At 34.5% G+C, this 23,449-nt stretch overlaps 1 protein-coding gene across 1 annotated transcript in view; it reads right to left on the bottom strand.

Moving 5' to 3' along the window:
- Positions 1 to 23,449, bottom strand: part of CDH12 (cadherin 12) — a 291,099-nt gene that overhangs the window by 197,012 nt on the left and 70,638 nt on the right. The window lies entirely within an intron of this gene.

Here is a 23,449-nt window from a genome sequence, read left to right as displayed (position 1 = left end):
TTCTTATTTGAAAGCAGAGGAGAGTTTTGGCACACCAGATGGTTACAGTTATGTGTAGTAGAGTATATCATTTTAACAGACTGATTTTCAATGAGTTATTCAGTATTACTCAGCTAAATGTTGGATAGGATCACTGATTATCCTTTCAGATTTGCAGACAAATAGCTTGCTCTAATTCCTTCTATATATTTGAAATCTTGTAATGTAGAAAATTTTTGAACTGCTGATAATTTCTTCAACACATGTACAATTCACTCTATTATAGTATGTAACAAGATACACATAAATAACAGGGGAGGACTAAAAAAGACGATACATTTTCATTGCAACACTTTAAGTCAATGTTTTTCAAACTGGAGTCCAAGAGTTGATAGAAGAGGAACATAGACTTGGAGATCTATAAATTATCCAATAATGTATACATACAATGTATGTATATAAGAATATGCATACTCATATATATATTTATAAGTAATATACTCACTATTTAAGTTATACAGCATGTATATTCTTATAACTATCATTTTTTTATTCAGATGGTGATCTAAAATGTTTTAGCCTATGCCTAATCATTTGTATAAGGCCATCTGATTTCAGAGTCCACATTTTTAGATTTAAGAGCTCATTCTAGGAGTACCTGGGAGGCTTGGTGGGTTGAGCATCTGACTCTTGATTTCAGCCCAGGTCATGATCCCAGGGTTTTGGGATCAAGCCTATCATCATTGAGCATGCAGCCTGCTTTAGAGTCTCTCTTCCTCTGCCCTGCTCCCCACTTGTGCTCTCTCTCTCTCTCTTTCTCTAAAATAAGATAAAATTTAAAAAAATAAATAAAAGCTCATTTCAGTCAATGGATCAACCAAAGGAAAAACATTCTTTTAGTGTTCACAGTCATTTGGACTGTGCCTCAAAATTTGCCTACAAGCCCACCATTCTTGCAAAATTTGGGGAAGAATGAGTTCTGGTGTTTTTAATGTTTCAAACCCCACAAAAAAAGGCTTGAAATACCTTAAATCATATAAATATCCTTTTGCAAATAAGCTCTGTGTATTAGTATTAGTAAAATCAAAACATACACAAAATAAAGATAACAGTGGCTATATCTTTGCTCTTAAACTCAACATTCTGGTTTTAAGTTCAATAAAATAGCATCATCTTTCCAATTTAATGTTATTAAATTAATGCATTCTTTCTGTGAATTTGTGTTTATTTCAAATTTTTCTCTGAAAATATACTTGTATAATAACATGCAAAGGATTGATACATGGACAAGTGTTACAATTGAAGTAATGGAAAATAGAAAGAGAGCACATGATTTTAGTTTTTTCAGGTTTCTGTATACTTTACTCAAGTCTAAGGAAAATTGTGATAAATGACAGGAGGAAGATTTTTTCCTCTTAATTTTTTACAAACTCTTATGAAGCAGAGGAAATTTCAAGTGTAAAATCAAGCTGTAGATAAATGTACTTTGAACTTGGGAATTTCAAATTACATATTTCACCCATACTATGAAAGATATTCAACACAGTGGGTATTGCTTTCTCTTTTAAATGTGTCTAAAGATATGAGCCGGGCAAAAGCTCAATGCAAAAGCAAAGACTCTATAAACTGCATCCATTTTGCCAATGGCTCCAAAGAATATGTGGTAATATTGTGGGAAGCGAGTGAAAATTCTAAGAAGGTTTTTACAATGGGATCCAAGAAGAGTTACAAAAAAAAAATCCACATTTAGCTAAAATCAGAACTGTTTTCTTTTCTAACAGACACAAGAATAGAAAAGCAAATGTGTTTGCGGCTCTATCCAAGATCGAAATTAAATTCAGTTGCTGTTCTTCCTCACTCTTCTACTTTTCCCTTCTAATTTAAAGCTGAATTTTGTAGGGGTTAAAACTTCAGAAGAAATATGTGAATATACATTAAAACTTTGAACTGGGGATGAAGTTGATTAATGTAAAACTCTTGAGAGGATCAGAATTTTTATAGCAGTTCATTACATGAGAATACCTCATAGGGGACCACCTGAGATATCTTGCACTGACAGGCAATATATTTTTTAACTTTTTTTGTCTTTATTTTTTTAAGTTTATTTATTTATTTAGAGAGAGAGCGACAGAGAGCGCAAGTGAGGGAGGGGCAGAGAGACAGGTTGAGACAGAGAATCCCAAGCAGGCTTTGTACCGTCAGCAAGGAGCCCGACACTGAGTTCGAACTCAGGAACCAGGAGATCATGACCTGAGCCAAAACCAAGAGTGGGACACTTACCCAACTGAGCCATAAAGACGACCCCTGATGGGCAATATTTAAAATTAGTTATTCAGTGGTGATTGAACTGGCACATGAGTAACTAGCTTAAAGTATAGGTGTTTTTCCAGCATCATTTCTAGTATTAAATAAGTGACTGCCTGATGTGGGTATTGTAGATAGATAGCTTCTTTTATCATTTCTGTACACTTTGTTATATTCAGTGTATATAAATTGCTATAAATAAAAATACATATAACTGAAAAAGTATACATATAGATATATATCTATATGTACTTTTATATTTATTATTCTCTGACTATATACACATATAACATGATATAAAAAAATCAACACTTTCTTTTTTTTTTGACACTTTCAATAACAAAATACCATGACTATTTTTCAGTATCACTTGAAATTCTTCAAAAAAATTTTTTTAAGTAAACTCTATCTCCAATGTGGGGCTCAAACTCAGGACCCCAAGACTGAGAGTCACATACTGTACCAACTGAGCCAGGCTGGTACCCCTCTACAGAATAATTTTTGACGTGCACATTATTCATTCAAGGAAGTTGAATGATTTAATGAGCATTGCCTATTTTTTTCATAAATAGTAAGATGAATGTACATGTGTGTGTGTTCTTCTGTTTAGCTCCTTTAGAGGTAATTATCAAGACCAAAAACATAATTTTTATGAATCAAAAATGTGAAACTTCAGTGATTCCAGATGTTGATCTCTGTAGATGGAATTTTTCTTTTTTTTTTTTTTTTTTAATTTTTATTTAGTTTTGAAGGAGAGAGAGACAGAGTGTGAGTGGCGGAGGGGTGGAAAGAGAGGGAGACACAGAATCTGAAGCAGGCTCCAGGCTCTGAGCTGTCAGCACAGAGCCCGAAGCGGAGCTCAAACTCGAACTCACAGACCCGGAGATCATGACCTGAGCCGAAGTCGGACGCTCAACCGACTGAGCCACCCAGGCGCCCCTGGAATTTGTTTCTTAAATCTTTCAGGAATGAAATTCAGGCTTAGCTTATACTGTGAAGCTACTTCTTAGTGTCATTTGCATGAAGAAGGAGGGAGGGTTTCAGAAGAAGGATTTTCGTGACTTGCCTCATCTTTGGGCTGTGTTAATTAACTATGACAAAGCACATGATGTCGTTTTACACAGGGCTTTAAGCCACACACATACAGAAAGCTAATGATTCCACAAGGATGAAATTATTTTCATTTACAGCAATTTAAAAATGGCAGCAAGAAAGGTTTCTTATTCCAATTATGTTTTTAAATGTTTATTTATTTATTTCGAGAGAGAGCACCGACAGGGGGTTAGAGGAGAGAGAGATTCCCAAGCAGGATCTGCGCTGTCAGTACAGGTCCTGACCTGGGGCTCGATCTCTCAAACCGTGAGATCCTGACCTGAGCTGAAAGCAAGAGTCAGACACTTAACTGACTGAGCTACCCAGGCGCCCCTCCAATTATTTTTTTCAAAAGCTGTTTCTGAGTAGGTGCTGACTGTATTTACTGACTAAAGCAGCCAATTTCAATAACATTATTTTTTAGTATTGACATTTAAAATTTCTCCCGGAAACAGAGTTCTATAAACACTAGATGTAGAAATCCGCCCCGCCCGAGCAGTTGTTTTGTGGAAGTGGTGGTGGTGTTTTCTGACGTTTTCCAAGTCATCTCAGATGGAGCATGAGAATATGATGCTGAGAAAGGCTTTAACGAGCTTCGGAGCATAAGCAAATCTGGATTCCAGTGTCTAAAAGTTTGAGAAAGCTAATTTAAAGTTAAATGTTTACTAGCATCTCTTTGATTATATTTTAGGAACTGCTGCACAAAATAACGGATTTAGTCTTATTTTTCTCTGGGTTGAAAATACACATAAAATAGAAAATATTTTTTTATATTACTGTGTCCAGCAGTGATTTTCTTTTCATTTGCTATTTGCCAGGATAGGGGGTGGTTACTAGGCCTGGGGAGCATAGGAGTTATGTTGGAAGGAGAAACTTTTGATTTTGATTTTTGAAAAAAAAAAAAAAAAACAAAAAACTTTTGATTTCGTTTCTGCCTGAGAACCAAAATTTGTGTTCAGCGAATACTGGATTTGGTGTATGTTCTTGCAAATTATTAACCATGTGCCCATAAGGTACTATGGTACCTCACATACTGTTTTAAAACCTGCCCTCCACATCATTCTCATCAAGATTACGCATTAATACTTTTGTTCCTATATTGTAGATTACTGACGGTCTCAGGAGAGGGATGAAAATGTGTGGGCACTCTACCATCTTCCTTTACCAAAACTGTTTTAAAAAGAACTTCAAACCAACAGAAAAATTAAAAGAATGATACAAGGAAGGCCTATATTATCACTATCTAGATTAAATAATTATTAACATTTCCTGTATCTGATATATATATATATATACATATATATATATATACTTTTTAAAATTGTGAACATCAAAACAATTACCTACATGATACTGAAACACCAACGTCATGAAAATAAGGCCCTTTCCTATGTAATCATAATGTCAAAATCTCATTTAAGAAAATTACTTAAAATACCTATCACCACCTTATAACCAGCCCATATTCCATTTTCCCCACTTGTCTCTTCAAATATCTTTCTTGGCTCTTTCTTTATATTTTGAGCATAGATCAAAGCAACTTTCAAACACTGCATTTGGATTTTGTGTCTTTAATTTCTGTTAACTTTAGAAGGATCATGCATTTAAAAATTTTTTAATGTTTATTTTCGAGAGACAGAACGGGGGAGAACAGAGAGACAGGGAGACACAGAATCTGAAGGAAGATTCAGGCTCTGAGCTGTCAGCACAGAGCCCCACGCGGGGCTCGAACCCACAAACCGCGAGTTCGTGACATGAGTCGAAGTCGGACGCTTAATAGACTGAGCCACCCAGGTGCCCTGGATCATGCATCTTAATATGTACTTATCATCATCTTTTTTCAGGGAACCAGACTCCATTCTGAATTTGTCTGCTGGAAAACGAAACTTCCAGACATGTCTTTAAGTGTTTACTATTCTGTCTTAGAATAGTTCTTTAGTCTCAAAATATATATGAGCAAATATAGCAGCATAAAAGTATGCCCTACTTAATGTAGAGATCCTTGAGTTATGGCATCTCCTTCCAGTCATCTCCATAAACACACTCAATGTGAGGGAAACGCTCCTTGTACAGGATATGCCTCAGTAAATTTTGGTGTAGTAATGGCATATAAGTTGTGGTACTCCTTTTCAGTTTTCAAATGATCACAAAACCTGTGGAATGCTTTAATATTATGGTTCAACAGTTGGTGCATGTGATCTGAAATAATATTATAACTGTCTTATTTACATTATTTACATACAGGATCCCTCGGATAAACCAGTCAAAACTAGAAGGAGAAAATTTTATGCAAGTTTCTTTGGTTGAAATAATTTCATTTTGCACCAAGAAACCAAAAAAACCTACTTTTTCGATATGCTTCTTGGTATACTTATAAAATATTCGTATGCCATTTTTTATAGTTGCTCACTTTCCAATTCATGCTTATTCTGTTCTCAGAACCATCACAGCGGCCATTGCATTGGCTACAAAGCCATTGGATTATGTTTAAGCCATTGCTTATTGACAAAAGAAGACTAGACCCAAAGATGATCTATAGTTCTGCCTGAATAAGTTATAATGCAAAATTTCTGATGCCACTTAAGGTTCAAGAATATTTGACATTCTATGCCATCCTACTCCCTGAAGGGACTCATTTGTTCTTCCTCAAATGATTGCTGCCATTTGAGCAAGAGGAATACCACTTTACAAGGTTGGAAATTCCCTTTAACAGCCCAAAGTGAGTTGAGGACTCCCCTGCCTGGGTTACAGACCCAAAGCTATTTATCATCTGGAAATATTTCACCTTCTATGTAAGGAAGTAGAAATGCATTTCAAAAAGGCCCGCACCTCCCCAGAGGTATGCCAAGGCAGGGCAAAGAAGAACAAAGACTATTTGCAATTCTTGGGAGTAACAAAATCTGATGTGCTAGGATATATTTTACATCCTGTTAAAGAAAACAAATATGCTATTCACCCGATGCCTTCTTTCCTTTTCTTTTTCTCCTTGAATATTGCACGTGTGGTTACATATGAGGGGTATCCTAACTCGTCTTCTAGATTGTCATATTTTACAACTTCAGCTCACCCAGATTACATTATATCATTTGAGAGTGTCACAACATATTAATAAGTAGTTCTGGAGAAGTTTGAGAGGTCATTGGCGTGGTGCCTGGATTTGGGGGAAAAAATATGGGAGAAGGTTAAAATAATTTCTTACCTACATTTCCAAAGCTGTAAAGCACTTTTCACAAAGCCAGGTTTTAGGTAACAAAACATTCCCTGACAATAAACTGTTCTTATCAAATGTTCAGTAATGGAATCTCTATTTGAAATGAAAGTGAATTTCTGTATGATTTCAAATGTGATTATTTTTCAGAGGATGATTTATTCTAGATAAAAGTGAGCTTTAAATAATAATTACACATTATTATAGTTAGATATCATTCACTAATTTATTGCTACTCATTACTATTTTTCCATATTATTACTTATAATAAAAGTAATTAGCCCTTACTGAATACCGGACACCGTGTTACACATCTTATAAGCTTTATTTAGTTCTCAAACTAATCAGTGATGTGCTAGCATGACAAATATGATAAGTGAACTCTTTCTAATGAAATTCTAATATTTCAAAATGTAAAATTTAATTTTCAAAAGCTCTATGTTCTATCCCAACTTCTTTGTATATGCATTTAAGAACTGTAATAAATCAGACAGACTCAAATATTAACTCTGATTTAAAATATGGAATGGTCTAAAATCCATGATCACAAGCCTCAAACATTTGGGGTTAAAAACCCCAAACCCATTACTTCTTAGCTGGATGTTATTGTAGAAGTTACTAAGTTTCTTTGGATGTCAGAATCATCATATATAAAATGTGGATTCTAATACTTACATCATAAAATTTGGAAAATACCCTAGAGAATTTAACTTCCGAATGTCTATTTCCCTTCATTTATCTGCATTTACATCCAAATGAGCCCAGTATAGCGATATTTGTTTCCATTTACATTAATTTATATTCATAGATACAAGAAAACTAATTGGATACAAAATAATGATAGAAAACACTATCAAGCTTCTACTTTTTCCAGGCAATTTTCTAAAGGTTTTATGTGTCTGAAGCCACTTTAATAGTTAGAATAACCCTATAAGGACAACCCTACTATTAACAGTCTCACTTTGCAGATGCATAAATTGAGGCACAGAGAAGCTGAGTTGGCCCAAGACACACAAATGGAAAGACACAAAGCTAAGATTCAAATCAAGTAGTCTAACTCTGTGTATCTCTGAGTCTAGCTCTTCAACTAAATCAGTTCTCTTTTAATTTGATGCATGTAAAGTCATTTTTTTTCTTAACTCTCAAAAATGGGTCTCTTTTAAGAGGAAAAGACAAACAAACACTGAATTTTTGGCCAGGGGATTAGATTAGCCACAAGCTACCCAAGTATCGGTTTTGTAATATACATCAGTTCGTTTGAGCAAAACCAGGCTGCATTATAATGGACACATTAATGAGAATAGTTGTATTCAAGAATGCTTTGGATTGCCCATTAGTTATTGCACTAGCCACTGGAATAGAGAACATAAGTTACAACTTGTTATCAAGGTGACAGGAGTCCAGTGGGGAACAATATGGGTCATAGCAAAAAAGATACTCACTCAAAACACTGTGTCTTTTTACAATTTCTTGTCTCCCAAATCACATTTTTCTATAGAAGTTTTCATATGCATTTACTATATAATTAAAAAGCATGTTATATTTGTGTTTTTATTTAAAATACAAAGTGATATCACATTTATAGTTAGAAATCACCTCAATAATATAGTGCCAATCATGTATTTAGAACAATTAATAGTCAACTAGAAAAGAGTGAACAGCATTTATGTTAAAGAAAATATAATTTACTACTATATCAATAAAATATTCCAATGAAAATTTTTCTAAGGTTCTGCACATTGTGTATATCATAATTTTCTTTGAAGCATATAGAAATCCATAATATTAAAAACTTAACTGAATCACTACATTTCATTAGGGAAAAAGTCATTAGCACATGTACTTTCTCACAATGAACTAATAACCAAATAAACAGGCATATGTATGTGTGTGGGAATATTTAGATATGTGCATATATATATGTCAGAGATAAAAGAGAAAGACAGAATATTTGTATGTGTTTTCATGTGCTCACACATGCACATTTTTGCAAAATAAATAAAAGGCTAAATAGATATACATTCTATAAAACAACACTGTTAAGAACACAATCTGAAAATCACATTATCTGCTTATTTCAAAGGTGGTTTGAAGGTGACCTATTTTCTGTAGCACGCATTACTGTGGGGATTGCTTTATGTGTTAAAGGACAAAGCCACCTCACTGAAGTCTTTTATTTCCTTTCCTCACTTTACAATAACTACTTTAAATGGATTTTGAAAGTATAATATCACAAAAGCAGAAAAAAATAAATCCAAGTACTTAACCAGGTTGCTTTCTTTGTATTGTGAGTCAAGCAGTTTCAAGTCAAATTTACTGTTAAGAATTCATATCTCTCAGTCTTATATCCTATAACAGTGTCATAAATATTATCTTATTTGCATGATAAAGTATACATTAAATATTCATTTTTTTGCCTAATAATATGAAAATGAGTACTCTTAATGCTAAATTGCAATGTGTTAATGAGAGATAGAAACAGTAACTCTTCTGTGTAAGAAACGCAGTAAAATGCATCTTATTTCTAAATACAGGTTAATCAGAGATGTTTCTCTAAAATCTCTCATTATAAGCATATTAAGGAAGGAATCATTCTCAGGGTTCACTTGTTTCCCACTAGGGATAACAAGATTCCCAAGAAACTTCCAAAGAGATAGTAATTTCGCTGACTTTGACTTTAAAAGGAAAATAAAGTAATGAATAAAAAAGAAAGATATAAAGAAAAAAAAGAAAAAATGCAAACAGCTCTCACAGATGCAGGAACCTCAGTTTTGACTGCTTTCTGCAAATATATATTATTGGATGTGTAGTGAAATAAATCGATTTCAAGCTATTTCATTTCTAAAGGTCAAAGTTTTTTTTTTAAGGAATTCAGAATTATAAAAGCAGATGCTTAATTTGACATTGACTGAGACCTAAAATGATGAATAAATCTCTCAAAGTTTAATTGCTTTTCAGAAGATATTGAATTGCTTTGTTATTAAATTTTCCTAATAATGCATGGAATCCATAGAATTGTGTGTGTATATGTGTGTGTACCTCATTTTTCTAAAACTGACATGAATGTTACAGATTTATACTTGCATTATTCCCAAAATCTAAAAAAAAAAAACAAAAGGTTTGTTTACTTATCACCTTTCCCTGCATTTAATAATTTTCTACTCTCTCCATATACCATTGGTTGCTGATTAAGAGAAGCTATATACAAAATTTCTAAGACTAATCTGGGTCCAATTATACTTCATTGTATTATTTTAGATCATAAAACTTGTATTCATTAAATATAGTCTTGAATCCAAATCAAGCCTTAATTATCAATTGTGGTTGAACTCCAAAATATGGTGGGGTGGTCAGTATTCTGCCATATTGCATATATCCCAAGATTTAATGTACATTCCCTGCATATTCCCCAGGACTGTGAAGACTATGGATTTAATTCTTATAGTTATGTTATGCTGGGTGGGCCAGACCTAATCACATGTGGCCTTTAAAAGCTTAAGAATTCTTTTCCAGGTGTAAAAAGAAGAAATTAGTAACCCATGCTCCAACTTGCTTGGATACAAAGGGGCAATCTTTAGGAGCTGAGGGCGGTCCCACATCCCCACTAGCAGTATAAAGGGGACCTGAGGCCTAAAATAGCAAAGAAAAATTCTGCCAACAGTCTGAATGAGCTTGAAAGCTGATTTTCTCACCCTCAAGAGAGAAAAATAGCCCTGCTGACACCTTGGTTTCAATCTTGTGAGGCCTTGAACAAAGAAATCCTTTATTCTGTGCTGAATTTCTGCCTGCAGAACTGTGAGCCTTAAGCTGCTCAATTTGTGGGAATTTGTTATTCAGCAATGGAAAACTAATACTTGTAGGTACTTACAGAAATTTAATATTATTAATACTTCATTTAAAAAAAATAACCATTACTTGATTAAAGAGACAATTTTGATTTCTTGGTTAGGATTTTAGGATTCCTGAACCCAATTCCTATGTGTGGAGTAGTGTTCCCCACACACAAGTCCAAGCAATTCTCAAATAGCAACAGGCTGTCCAAGAATTCAACTCAATTCTGACACTATCTACCTAGAAACAGCATCAGATTCCACAGGTTAAGGGCGCAGTCCTATACTAACACTTCCCCCCCCCCCCGTCACATCAGACTCCAGTTGCCATGTTGAGGCTATGACACCTGTGCTTCTGACTGATCAGCTACAGACTAGAGGTTCCAACAGTCCACTCTTTAGGTTGTTTTAATTTTTGAGTGGCTCACAGATATCAGGGAAATATTTACATTTACTAGTCTATTAAGTGATATGATAAAGGATATGAATCAATGGCCAGATAAAGAGATACATAGAGGAGCACAGAGATTTCATGCTTTCTTTGGGGTGCCATTCTCCCCAGTCTCCATATGTTCACCCACCTAGAATCTCTCTAGACTCAGTCTTTTTGTTTTTTTTATGGAGCTATCATTGATTTTATAGTCAGGATTGACTAAGTCATAGGCCATTGACTGATTCAGTGTCCAGCCCCTCTCCTCTTCCTTGAGGGCAGGGGGCAGGATTGAAGGTCAACCTTTAATCAAATGGTTGGCCCCCATTGCAACCAGCCCTTTCCCCATAGTGGGGTCCAAAAGTCACCTTCATTAATAACAAGATGCCCATGACAGTTTTACGGCTGCCAAGCATTTTCAGGAACTGTGAACGAAGACCATATATATCTGAGAAGTATATATTTGATCATCTGAGTGGCCAAATATATATTTCTCATAAATCATTATGTCACAGTGCCTCAATTTTCTGACATATTATTTTATTTGTTTGCTTGTTTAATTTTTCCCTGCCTGTATCCATACTCTAGTATTTCTAGCACATACATCTGCTCCCTCCTTTGTATAAGTGATCCTGTACAAATTCACCCTGTGAATCTAGTAATATTGTTAATCACTGCACTTTGTCCCTTTGACCATACCATAGGAAGAGATCGTAGGTCTGGCCAATGTTCACATATGCCTTTCCAGTCAAAGAAATAGCTGACTACTACCAAGATAGTCTCCACCTCACCCTGTACCCTGGACAACATAATGAAGGTGTCTTGAAAATAAAAGAAAATTTAGTCTGCATACAAAAGCAGAATGAGAAAAATAAGGACAGGAGAGAGGGAGTCTTTCTGATATCAAATCAATTACTGAAATTGTCTGGACTTTTCCTCATAGAATGAACTCATAAATCTCCTACTCTGAACTTGGTTTTGCCAGTCAAAAAAAAAAAATCCAAAACAAAACCATCCATGTTCTTTTTGCATGAAATAAGCATTTATTGAATACTGATTGTATTCAAGTGTCACAGATTTGGGGACAAATCCAACGTAAGTTCTCAAAGATCAACATAGGTAGAGAATCTGTTTTCTTCACCTAAAGTCATTAAAAATAAAAATTAAAAAAAAGCACAGCAGATTTTACTGTTGCTACTTCTTCATCTTTTATACAATTTGAAACAATGCTTTTTTTTTTGTTTTTTGTTTTTTTTTTTTGTCAAAGTGAAATACCTGTGAATCTTAACTTTGGAATCAAGGAAACCTGGGCAATTGATGTAGTTATGCTGAACTCAGGATCCAGGAAAGAGCTTTCATCAAGTAAATTGCTGTGGGAAGTCAAATGAGATGCGTTGTCTCATTCTGTACAGACACTTAAATTGTGGTAAAGGTCTCTGCTCCTGCAGCTCAAAGAGTGACAGTTCATTAAACTTAAACCAAATGCACAGATACATTCATTTTATTGTGTTCCATACCAGTGTTCTCTAAGCCAGCCATTCTAAGGATTTATGTTTAACATATAATGTCTTAAAACGAAAGCTTAGCTGCTATGCATTGTGCAGAATATAGAAGGAATGAGGCAGGGCCATGGTTCACACTCCCTTCCCAGTCCTCTTCTTCAATTCAGAATCATGGGTACACACTGGAAAACTAGTAGTAATCCACAGAATGCTTTTGAAATTCTCTGCTTGAGTCTTTATGATTCTACAATTTAACTGTTGCCTAAGCCCAATCCCCTAGCATTTTTAGAGGGGAAACACTTTGGGCTGAACATAATTTTTCTTTAATTCCAAGTTTTGATTCCTCTCACATAAACACACACACACACACATACACACACAAATAATGTTATATTTTAGTTTAAAACAGGCTGCATTTATATTGCCTTATAAAATGTTGAGTACTTTTGCTCCTATGATCTATCTCTGCTCACAGAAATAACAAGGTTTTCACTCATTTTATATCTTGAAGCCTTCTCTGAGAAGTTAGCATGTCATTTGTTGGTTTTGAGCACACACTTGCTGCTAATGATGCTTGGAATTTATTGGTCCTCTTCATAGGAAGGAAAATAATAAGGCATTTGAATAGTCAGCTCAGATATAGATCAGTTCACATACCAAAAAAAAAAAAAAAAAGCTGTCTATCTAAGGTTTAAGTGTATCTTTTGTGTTGTAGAACTATTTGTACCATGACTCTTGAATTGGCCAGTCCAGACCATTGCATAAATCCTTGACGAAAGAGACTGACCACTCTGGTTGTTGATCATTAGGCAAGAATTAAACCCAAATATACTTGGGATCGGATATTCTAAAAACATTGTTAATGTATTTTGCATTGCTGAGAAGGAGATTTAAAAAAAAAAAGAAGAAATGGTTTTCATACACAGCTCGTGTCGTGGAGTAAAATCAGGCCTTTGAAACTAGAAAGTACCTTGGAGAACATGGTTTTAATTATTTCATTCCACAAATGAGGAAATTGAGAATCAGAAAGGCTAAGTGATTTCCTCAATGTCATAGAGCTAATTAATTACAGAAGTCAGAATAGAAACTGGGTTATCCAACTCTGCCCAGAGTTCTTTCCATTATGTGCATTGAAAATATCTGCTGCTATTTGGGGGCCATTTGGCTCAAGAAAGCCACCTTATAATGTTTAATAAATCAAAATGGTATGTGCCTGTACACTTAAAAACATTTAAGAGTAAAAAACAAAACAAAACAAAACAAACAATGATCAAAACAAACCTTAGCTTTCTGATTCTTTCAGATAAGATAAATTCCATCAACCATATTTCATCAAGATTTCATATGTAAATGTGTTACAGCACTTCAACGAGGGAAAAGTCAGTAGCACGAAAAGGCATCAGGGACTGAGAATATAGATTGATGCCAGGATTAGAAAGGACTCCATCAATTTCAAGCTCCATTAGCTTTTCCCTGAACACGGGGAAAATAACATGGAGTAAAAGTAGTAGGCATAAGCTTTATGATCAGACTTGGGTATGTGTGGAGAGAACAATATAAATAAACTAAAATGGGATCATTTGATTATTACTAATTATACTAAGATTTTCCATTTGAATAATTTATACAAATGTACTAATTATTTTTATAAGTATTGTCTTTTTGACATCATTAATATTTCTTTTCTCCTTAGCACTGAGAATGAGGAGCCTGGGGCTTGGGATATCAGAATATTTCTCTGATATATTATACCTCAAAAGTTGAGAGCCTTGGAAACGAAACTCAATTGTCCTGACTTACTCTAAATAATGCACTTCCTCTCTTATTTCATTTTTAATTTCACTGCAAACTATTTTGTACATTTTTCAACGAAGAAAAGGGAACCTTTCAGGCCTGATCATTCAGCCCTATTTAAAAGGCACCAAACTTACAGTCACGAAAAGGCAGTATTGGTGAATATTTTCTGTACTTCACATTATTTATCACACATTATATATTGTGGAACATAAAATTTTATGAAATTATAGTTACATGCTTGAAATGGATTTTAAATCTTTTCATTTTCCATGTCACGAGTGAGAGTTGTAAACCTGAAAAATTAAAGCTGCAACGTAATTTATCTTGCCTATAAATAGTCACCTATACACTACACAGTTTTGAAGTAAACAATGATAGATAAGACTAAAAGTGATGTTTCCCCATGGGAAACTATGTGATAAATTGCTAGAAATACCATGATATAACTGGAATTATGCCACTTGAATATAAAAAGAATTCTCAGCTCCCTACTATTACACACAATAAATAGTTGTATATGGTTGGTTCAATGAGTGCAATTTCCCCTTTTTATGGGGACACAAGTCTCTCTCTCTCTCTCTCTCTCTCTCTCTCAATAGATATCAAAATGCCAAATAACACGTATACTTTTATAGTCATTTATCTTTATACTATAAATAGGTAAGCCAAAAAAATATATAAATTCCCAAGATTATAAATAAAGTAATACACCTGATTATATATGAATATTTATAAAATCTACAATGATTTCACACATCATGATATTGTTTTCAATTGGGGATAACATTTTTAAAAGTTATTATATTATATAAATGATTTGAGTAATGTGGATACATTTTCTTAGCAGGAAAACATTCTATGAAAAGGAAGTTTTAAAAAAGCTGTTCTTGGGGCACTGGCAGGCTCAGTCAGTGGAGCGTGCAACTCTAGATCTAGGGGTTGTGGTTTTGAGCCCAACGCTGGGTAGAGAGATTAGTTAAAATAAAATGTTTAAAAAGAAAGAAAGAGAGAAAGAAAGAAAGAAAGAAAGAAAGAAAGAAAGAAAGAAAGAAAGAAAAAGAAGGAAGGAAGGAAGGAAGGAAGGAAGGAAGGAAGGAAGGAAGGAAGGAGAAAGAAAGAAAGAAAGAAAGAAAGAAAGAAAGAAAGAGAAAGAGAGAGAGAGAGAAAGAAAGAGAAAGAGAGAGAGAAGAAAGAAAGAAAGAAAAAGAAAGAAAGAAAGAAAGAAAGAAAGAAAGAAAGAAAGAAAGAAAGAAAGAAAGACTGTTCTTGTTTTGAATTCTCTCAGTCAGGTAGATTGAGGTTATAATACAAGATGTCTGAGTGAAGGAGAAAATAACTTTAATATTGGAGTATAAATTGTTTTTATTCCTACTTTCTCACCACTGTCCTGTATAACTATTAATTTTCCTCTTTCCTAACCTTGTGTATTTAATTAGAATGAGTATTACCTACACACACACACACACACACACACACACACACACACACATACACACACACACACACAAATGGTAATGCAATTCTAAATCCCCCCATAAATCATGTACAGTTTTTACTATGATATCAACATTAATTTTCCCTTTCATATTATATTCCAAGTTGATTTTATGTGGTACAGAGGACAAAAATCATTTCCTGCTTGAAATAAGACTTAATACTTTTGTCATTAGTAATTGTAGCATGCAATCATACACTAAAATTTAAAAAAAAACACTTTTTCCTCCAAATTAATGGGAAATCAGCCTACTTTTTGGAATTGTCTGTGTAAGATCTCATTGATATTAAATCTTTAAAAATATTTCCAGGGCTAGCATTTCAAGAACAATAATATCAAACAAATAGTTTCTGACATTAAAAAAAAAACAGTAAAGACATAGGGAGAATCTATTCTTTTATATTACTGGAATGAACATTCCTGGTGAACCACATTTGGTCTGCTGAGAAGTTAATTCACCCTTTAGTACATTACCCGGCACAAAACTCTCTGCCTTTCTTTGTTCTTTCCTCTCTGATGGGAAGTCAAAAGACTTCTTCCTTTAAAATGGGACAATATTATACAAAGAAAGAAAAATATTACATCCACTGTATTTTACACACACCTAAAACATTGTTTTAAAACATCACATATAATAAATTAAATACTTAAGTAATCTTAAAAGCAGTCGTAATAGCCCTCCAGTTCTATTCACAATGCTTCTCCCATTTATAATTTTCAACAAGACACTCGCGGGGATTCCTTTATTAAAACAAGAGTAGTTATTGATTTTTTCTTTCTCTCTTTCTTTTTTAACAAAGTAACTTTTATTTACTATATTTTCTTAGCTGAGACCCACCATTTCTTATTCAAGAATCAATTAATGTAGACATATTGGTCCCTCATGAGAAAATCATTGTTCAATAATGTCTACATGCTTTTTTGTCACATACTTTTATCCTGGTCTTAAAAATGAAGCATGGATATTTAACAAGCAAACTTGAGGCAGTTTTCTCTAACATTCCCATTGCATCTAATATTATTTGATTCAAAACATGAGTCTAAGAGCAAATAAAACTTGACTTTTTTTTTCAGTTTCAGAATACAAACCCATTGAACTATCCCTTCAGGTTCGATGATCCATCAGTCAACACTACACTGTTTCCACAAGAAATATGATTTGATCTGAAAAGAACTGCAGCAGCCTGAAACATATATTCCCAGAACGTGTCTCCATGAGTACTATAGCCATTAAACGACTTCCATAATGTCTGTGATAAATCTTGCTATTAGTGAACAATATCAGTTAAAGGCATCTCTTTGGAACTGCTAGTCTAGCCTACAGGTGCCCACCTGCTATGGAATTTTCCAGTTATAAACGTGGATGGGTCAATCTATCAAGGTTTTCTTTTTTTTCCAAAGCACTGAACTCAGCAAGAGTAAGGCTTCCTTTTCAATTTATTTTTAATTTATTTGTTATTTTTATGTAGATATAACATAGAATATCATTTAAAAGTACAGACTTTGGAATTAAACTGCCTGAATTTGGTGCTATGACCTTAAACACCGTAGTTAACTTCTTTCGTGTAAACTAATACTGGCAGCTATGATGATTAAATAAGGTAGTAAAAAGCACAGAGTTCAGTACGGAGTGAAAACTAAGCACTATTAAGCATTAGCTCTTATTTCCTTCCGACCGCTGTGCCTGCATTCTTGACTCCATTGTTATTTGAGTCATTCTGCTAGTTTGCTGCTATTACTAAGATTTGGTCATGGTTAAATTCTTGCCTTCTGTTTCTTCTTATGCCTAGTGTTCTTCTGTTCTTTTATGCTCACATTTGATAGCCTGAGCCAACATCTATGTGCACTCCATAAATGCCACATGGAATACTGAGACTGAATCTGCCTGATACGAAGTTATTTCTGCAGACAAAATAAATCAAAGGGTATGTGTAAGTCTCAAAGAGAACAGGAGGATTAGACACAGGTGGGCACTTTACCTGGTTAACTTAGACCAAAAAGCAAGGGCTGATTCTTGATTCTTGCTGTAGCAACCCAGAATCAGTCTGTCACCATAACTTTTTCTAAGTGTAAGGTGACATTATTGGTACGATTCAATCTCCAGTCACAATGTGCCTGTTCCTACTGGCTGGAAATATTGCAGCAACCAGGGGGGACTCTCAACTCTCTGCCATGTAGAAGCAAAGATAATCACCTTTAATCTTCAAGTGATGGCCAGAATAATACAAAACTGTTTCTCTTGTCATACGTAGAAACACAGTCAATGTGCAATTCATTTTACTATGTTCTTCAGCTTTAAAGTACATTTACATTCTACTGAATACCTACTCAGCTTAAAACAAAGCCTGCCATAGTTCTTAAAATCAACAGATGGTTTACTCAGACTTGTTTACTTACAGAGCCAGAAAAGAGAAGTAATCAAAATTTCATTGACACTCAGTTTTCTTTCTCCTGAGTATCTTACTCCGTCATTGAAAATCATCATTGATTACATGAATTTTGAGGAAAATGGGAAGTCATCTAATAATTTTGAATCTACCTCATGCAAAATACTGTGCTCACTCTAAAAAGTCTCCTATTTCATAAATTGGAAAACAAATGTCAACAGATGTTCAATAACTTGGCCAATCCTACATAGCTGGAAGATAGGAAGTAAAAATGCAGGTGTAAATGACTCCACACTTTAAATTCTCCACCTTTAATCGCCACGGCATTCAGTAAATGATTACTCCAGTAATCACTGCAGTAAATGATTAAATCATAAAAGGCAGTGAAATGTGCTATCTTTGCTGCCCCTGAAGCTACATGAACTGCTATTTTTAGCAATCTCTTTAATGACATCTTAGCCTTTTGGGATCTGATCGCAAAGTTGATAATGAGTATGGCAGTCATCGCCAGTGGTCTCTCCGATATCCATTTTTCCTTTCTTCTTATTAATAAAAACCTTGCATATTAATAGAATCTATTATCAATGGGCTGTGTCTTGAATAGCAGTATGTCTAATTAAAATGCCCACCTGCCCATAATAACTTGGAGCTGGGGTAGACATGGGATTCCACCTTGGCTAATGAGATAAACATGGAAGAAATGTTCAGGGCTTTCAGGAAAACTTTTTTAAATGGACAGACTCATCGGTATATACTTTTGCTGTTTTTCTTTCATCTTTCCTATTTTTTTTCATCTTTCCCATGTCTTGCTGACACAAAGACTAGACATACAGAAGCTACTTTATGAGCATAGAGAAGAAAGCAGAAAGCTTAAGATGATGAATTGGAAAATCAAAAAGCAATTTTTGATGTTATCTTGGAGTTGCTGTACCAGACCTTGGATGTCCAATTCTGGACTTCTTTTTACACAAGAAAAATAAATCTCTACTTATTTAAGAGATTATAGTTGGATTTCTATCCCATGCAGCTGAATCCAATTAGGACTTAGTACATATTTTTCTTCATGCAACAGCATTTATATTTGTAAAAATTATTTACAATTTTTAGTCTGAATCACATCTATGTAAAACATATGTAAGAGATTCTTAAACTAATTTAATTACTCTGTAAATATTTAATTAATAAATATATCATGAAAAATACTTTAAACATTTTCTATTGAGCTACTTTATGTTGTAATTTTTCCTAAATAAATACCTTATGCAAAGGAAACATTATCATGAACTCTCTAATAAATACTGAAACAACTATCTTGTAAAGAATTTTAAAAAACAAGAAAACTTAAGGAGAGCTGTCTGCATTTAAAACACGGGATACCCTCTTTGTTGCAAATCAGAGAAGACTTAAAGTTTGTGTTTGAATAATGCCATTTTCATTAACTATATTTTCTAACAAAATATAAGATATATATATTTTAAGCAATAAGTAGTTCCTTATTGGATTTATTCCTATATCTGTTCCATGATATAGTTAAAATCCAATCAAATTACCAATTGTCTGTCTTTCTTTCTTTCTTTCTTTCTTTCTTTCTTTCTTTCTTTCTTTCTTTCTTTCAAGAGACAGAGGGAAGGAGTGGTAGAGGGAGAGGGAGAGAGAGAATATTAAGCAGGACCCATGCTCAGCACAGAGTCCAACTTGGGGCTTAATCCCACGACCCTGGGATCATGACCTGAGCCAAAATCAAGAGTTGGGTGCTTAAGCCACTGAGCGACCCAGGCACCTACCAACTGTCTATTTTTAAATTGTATGTTTAAACACCAGCAAAAGTAGTATTTTAGAAAAGTACAAATATGGAGACTCTTTTAGTATGTAATATTATATAAAATTTGGCCATAACTTTGTACATATCTTCATTAGCCTGGCAAAACATCATGAAATAAAGTATTTCAGTAGCCTGCAGAGGATTCGGTGTGCACAGTAATACTGGAAAAATCAATATAATGAACATTTTTATAAGCTCAGATTTCCTGATTAAAGTATGATTCACTGAAAACAGTCTCAAAATGAATACAAATAGAAGTACTTGTTTATTGAGTACTCCAAGAAAAAGTTTGGAATGCATTTATAACTTGTCAATATTGGCCTAATTGGCCTTGTTTTGAACATTATAAGTTGCACTTTCAAAAATAATACAGTTGAAGAAAAATACTTAAACAAAAATAAGCTTTTGATTTAGTGTATACATGCCTAAAAAGTGAATATTTTTTCATTTTAATGATACCTGTGTGGTTACTATACATGAGTATTAAGGGGCATTACTGCCAGTCAGAAAATGGAATTTGTTTCTATAAATTTATGAATAACCCTTGCCTTATATAACATTTTCAGGATGATGCATGTATATTACATATGTAATCCAAGTACTCATGTGAATAATATTTGAGTTAGGGAGAGAAGCAGAGGTTAGTTAATTGGAATTAGGAAATGCAGTCAGCTTTCATTGTTAATTAAAATGTGATTATTTTTCTTGCATTGCTGTCCCATTAACAAAGTAACTGAAATAATCGGCAAAGCCAATCACCAACACTCAAAGTCAATACTTCATTTATAGCTGGAAGCTAACAATTTCATTCAATCATGGCTCTATTACATAAGGAAAACTAAGGAGAAAATATCAGAATAAACATTATTATTGGGATTCAAGTTTTGAAATGGCTTCAATTGCATTCACAGTGGGTCATCCTTCTGAACCCTCCAGGAAAGAATCATTTCATTGAATAATCTCAGTGTTGCATTGGCAGGGCTCACAAAGTGGGTAATTGACAAACACTTCAATGAGAAAAACTACTTTACTATAACTGGAAAATAAGTGTGGAGATAATAAATGAAGAAATAATTTGAATAGTAAGTCATAGAATCAGGACTTAACTTTCTAGAAGTATTGTCCAACCGGCTCAATGTCAGAGCAGTAGATCAAGGACACGGCAATTTTAGTTCCTCTCTAAGTTCAAAGAAACACCAATTTTCCTTATCTGCACAAGGTATATGAGAACATATTTAAATTTATTTTATTTCTAATAAGAGTTTACCCCTACTGAATTCTGTAGATGTTTGATTTTATTCTTAAGAAATGCCGTGTCTGTGTATTTCCATATAAGTAACACATCATCATCGTTATCGCTTCTCTCCTTTAGTTCATATTTACTCAGAACAAAATTAAGAACAATGAATTGGCCACCATATTGATTTGCCTTTGGAGTATCATCCTGAAAGACGGGTTTCCTAATCAACATATTCTAAGCAATCTTACATTACCTGGTAAGCCATCTTCATCCAATATTATGTCCTGTTAGAAGCTCTCCCCAATACTTCTATGGCACCCTCATGTCTTTGCTGTTTGTCTTTTTACTACATATCATATTATACCTCCACTATTCATACACAAAACATTCTTATCACTCGACTGTGAGCCTCTTAAAGCTTCTTCTTAAAGAAAATATTTCCCAATATTTATCTTAATTCTGTGTATAAACGTTTGTTTTCTTTGTTTAGTTTTATGAGTAAATGGGTGAATGAATGAATGGCCAGTAAGGGGGGGGGGGAGATTTAGTCTTAATCTAAACCAAACTCCAAAAGTATATTTAGTCTATTTTTTTTTTTAATGTTTATTTATTTTTGAGACGGAGAGAGACAGAGCATGAACAGGGGAGGGGCAGAGAGAGAGGGAGACACAGAATCGGAAACAGGCTCCAGGCTCCGAGCCATCAGCCCAGAGCCTGACGCGGGGCTCGAACTCACGGACCGCGAGATCGTGACCTGAGCTGAAGGCGGACGCTTAACTGACTGAGCCACCCAGGCGCCCCTAGTCTATTTTTAAAATATATTATTTAAAGAAACGGGAAACGTTTTGCGTTCAGAATTATCTTTTTTTTCTCAGAACCTCTTTTTCCCACAATCTTGAAGTAATATTTTAGTTCTGGAAATCACGGTGATTCACTAAGAAGAACCAGGATGGTTCAGTGCTGAGAGAAAACTCAAATGCCAGATCCGGATTCAACATATTTATCTTTTATCGGTGAATGAAAACTACAAACATCCTCATCAAATTGCCAGTCCATTTTTCCCCCCTTTCTTCCAATACAGCCACCTATTCTTTTCTTCCCTCTGTTTAATATCAAGCTGAGAACATATGGTCCTGCATTTTCATAAGACATCTGTCAAAAGTTAATCCTTCTGTCACTGTTTTTGTGGTAACTGTCAAAACGAAACGTGAAGCCAACTCTCGGTGGGTACAATCCGCAAACAGAACACTACAGGAGGAAGTGAGGGACTGTGCACATTGTCGGCAATATAAGTGGCTCCTACTTCACTTAGTAAAAGCGAAATCCTTGCAAGGGCCTGCATTTCCCTCTGTTTTAGGACCCTCACAGCCCATTCCCACTGTTCCCTTAACCTTAACTCCTATTACTCTCCCCTTACAGGACTCCAAGCACACGGCCCAATACCTCACGGAACAAGCATTGGCTGTTCCCTTGCTAGAGTGTTATTGCCGGATATCCACATGGCTAATTCTCACTTCCTCCAGTCAATATCATTGCTCAAATATCACAAAAATTAAATATATTTGCCAATCCTATGTTCATTTGTAACACACTTTCTCTTAGAACACTCCTGATCTAACTCTGGCCTACTTGTTTCTTAAATAACATTGGTCCCTTTCCAACGTATTGTGTAACATTTTTTTTTACATGTTAACATGGTGTTCGTGGTTTCTTTATCATCCTTGTAGATCTTAATTTCTAAGAGAACAGAAGATGTTGTCTGCTTTTATACCCAAATGTACCCCCAAACCCAGAACAGTGCTTTGTTCGCTGGGACTATTTAATACTTGTTGAAGTAATGAATAAACTTATGATCACTACTCCAAGTTTTTTTCTAAATTACCTGAAATTGTACCTCTAGTCAATTTGCTCTCCTACTTTCTGCAGTGGTTATTTTAAACCTTTCAGCTCACTTATAACCTCCAGTCCCATCCCTTGATCTGAGTACCTTGATAAGGTTACCCATGTGCTCAGCTTGGTTTAATCCAAAGGAAAAGTTTTCAGTCCTCTACACCATCCCTTTGATGCTGTTAACAATTTTCTCCTTGAAATGGTCTTCTTTCCTTGGCTTCTGAGAAACTACACTGACATGATTTTCCTTCTACCCATCTGATGTTCTCATCAGTTCCCTTTGCAGGCTTATCCTACTTTTCCACCTACTGGATAACTCATGTCTGTATTTTAGCCCACCTTTTCTTCTTAATAGAAATGCTTTCTCTAAGCCAGTCAGAGAAAGACGAATACCTTATGATTTCACTCATATGTGGAAGTTAAGAAACAAAACAGATGAATATAAGGTAAGGGAAGGGGAAACAAAATAAGAT

This window comes from Panthera tigris, chromosome A1 (assembly GCF_018350195.1).
Source record: "Panthera tigris isolate Pti1 chromosome A1, P.tigris_Pti1_mat1.1, whole genome shotgun sequence".
NCBI lineage: Eukaryota > Metazoa > Chordata > Mammalia > Carnivora > Felidae > Panthera > Panthera tigris.
This window is presented reverse-complemented; position numbering and strand designations above follow the sequence as displayed.